Source organism: Meleagris gallopavo, chromosome 6 (assembly GCF_000146605.3).
Source record: "Meleagris gallopavo isolate NT-WF06-2002-E0010 breed Aviagen turkey brand Nicholas breeding stock chromosome 6, Turkey_5.1, whole genome shotgun sequence".
Taxonomy (NCBI): Eukaryota; Metazoa; Chordata; class Aves; order Galliformes; family Phasianidae; genus Meleagris; species Meleagris gallopavo.
In genome coordinates this window covers 130,089-132,793 of record NC_015016.2, presented here as the reverse complement: position 1 = coordinate 132,793, position 2,705 = coordinate 130,089, and the positions used below count along the sequence as shown (strand labels likewise).

The window sequence follows — 2,705 nt, the reverse complement described above, 5'->3', positions numbered from 1 at the left end:
GATCTCCCACCCGCTGTGCTCTGGGGGGCCCTGCTGGGGTGGGGGGACCAGAGGGACCCCGAGGGCCCCATCCTCAGCCGCACTGCGGGTCTGCGGTCCGAAGGAGCCCGGGCCCATCCTTGTGTCTGCGGTTCCTCTCAGGAGCTCCGTGGTGCCACCACGGCCACAGCACAGCGGGTATCACCGCTGCGGGATCCCAGCTGGGATCTGGGGGGTGTCACCTCCGTGCTCTGCTCTGCCAACCTCCAGAGGAGCACCGTCCTAATGGGAGATGTGCACAGTCAGGCCAAAAACACCCGAGGTCCTCCACTTCACGCAGGTGTCCCTACGGAGGTGCCTCCATCGCAAGCACTGAACCATCACCTCCTCACCTCAACCCCTGAGCCGAGCACAGCACTGTGGGGGCTGAGAGCCACGCTGCTTCGGTGCAGCACGGGACACGGGCAGCTTTCTGGGCTGTAAGCACACTTGTGTTCAGTTCTGCATCCCCCAACAGCCCCAAGTCCTCCTCCTTGTGCTTGCACTCAGAGTGCTGCTCTGTCCATATCTGTGCTTGGCATTGCCCTGACCCAGCTGTAGCGCCGTGCACTTGGCCTTCTTGGACCACAGGTGGCTTGCACGGCCTGATCTCAGCCCTGTCTGGGTGGCAGCCCTTCCCTCCAGTGTAAGACTGCAGCTCACTGCTTGGTGTCATCAGCAAAGCTGCTGACAAAGACATGAGATGGTTTTCGCCCCAACACCGTTTGTCACCGATCTCCACGTGGACACTGAGCCACCGACCACAACTCCGAGTGCAATCATCAGCCAGTTCCTCGTCCACCAAACGGCCCATCCATCAAACCCACATCTCTCCAACACAGAGACGAGGACGCCGTGTGCGACAGTGCCAAACACGTTGCACGTGTCCGTGTGGATGGCACCAGCTGCTCTGGCTGAGAGTTGCCCCGTGATGCCAAAATGTGGTGCTGTGCCACCAGAGCCAGGTGGGCTCCTCCAGCACATCCTCCACAGGTCCCTACCAAGGGCTGCTGGAGCAGGGAACCTCTCCTTCAGTGCATCCAAAGGGTCCAGCCCACCCCAGCTGGACATGGAGCCAGGTGGCAGCTGTGTGGCACATGCATTGTTCTGGTCCTGCTGGTGAGGAGCTGCCAGAGGACAGGCCCTTCTCTGTACCTACACACACTCTCATGTCTTCTGTTTAATTGGTGCACAGGAGCTTGGATGCTGGTGTTCCTCTCCAAAACACTGAAGCGGCAGCAATGGCATGCAAATAATTCCTGCCTCGATGTGGCAAAACGCTCAGAGGCTTTCACAAAGCAAATCTGAAGTGGTGAAGCAATAATAGACGTGGAGCTGCTCTAACTGCGGGAAGTACTGCACAATGAACAAACCACAGCGCAGCTCAGGGTGCACGTGGAAGACCTCATGCTCCTGAAATACGTCCTGCATCTTCCCTGGCCTTTCCTTGCAGCTTCTGATGCATCCTTTAAGCATCACTGTATCTGTGCAAGGGAATGATTTCTCTCTTCTCCTTGGCAGATCGGTGTGTTTCTGTGCTGCTTGACATTTCTCCTTGGATTCAGGGCTGAATTTTTAAAATGGAAGCAGCACAAACCTCAAAATAGCTCCGTGATCTGTTATAAATATACATATTGATCTCTGAAATACAAGAGCTCAGCTCAAACAGGGAAACTATGACTCACTGCACGAAGTACTGCTTCATCTGTATTATCAAAGGTGGCATCAATAAGTGATGAAATTTGGAGCTTCGGCAGCCTCTACCATGTGAAGTCTCCCCATCAAAATCAGAGGAGTTAAGATGGTGAAACCCTTCCCAGCCCACACTACTGGACACACTGGAACAGGCTGCCCAAGGAGGCTGTGGATGCCCCGTCCCTGCAGGCATCCAAGGCCAGGCTGGATGTGGCTCTGGGCAGCCTGGGCTGCTGGTTGGTGACCTGCACACAGCAGGGGGTTGGAACTGGATGAGCACTGTGGGTCTTTGCAACCAAGGTCATTCCATGATTCTATGATACTGAAACAACCAACTTTTCACACAACAGCAGTGCAACATGGAGCAGAGATGGCAACAGTGCACTTTCATGGTTTCTGTTCTCCTTTTGTATCACGCCGTAACAGCACAAAGTTGCCAGTAGTTGTTGGTTTGTAGAATAGTCCACAGAAGTGATGCTATCCAAGATTCAGGCTGCTGCTGTCACAAAGCACCACTGCTGCTTCATGCAACAGCACCTCCACGTTTGTATCCCAAAATAATCCTGCTCTGCCTCGACTCCAATGGGCTGATCTGATGATGGCTGCAATTCTGTGGTTGCTGAAAACTTTTGCTGGCAGCACTGACTTGGTTTGGCTGCAGGGTGAGAACTGCACAGCGAGTAATTTCCATCCTCTTTGTAGACGCTATTGGCACTGTGACACTGTTTGAATCTCAGATATACACACACAGAAACCAGCTCTCCTGCTCAGGTTCCACTGCAGCATTAAAACAAACCAAAAAATGCAATGAGAACCCACTCCATTGTGTTTCTGATGCAAGGTAGGCGTGTGTCTTCCCATCGGTGAGGCAGGGTGCTACAAACACAGCAGGACCCCTGAGAGCTCAGTGACCATGCATACAGCCCTTCCCTATGGACACACACCCAGGGCCAAGCAAGCAGGAAAAGTGCTTTTCAAAAAGACCCCAAAAA

At 53.9% G+C, this 2,705-nt stretch overlaps 1 protein-coding gene across 1 annotated transcript in view; it reads right to left on the bottom strand.

Moving 5' to 3' along the window:
• MAP4 (microtubule associated protein 4) overlaps window positions 1-2,705 on the bottom strand; it is a 241,347-nt gene that overhangs the window by 129,524 nt on the left and 109,118 nt on the right.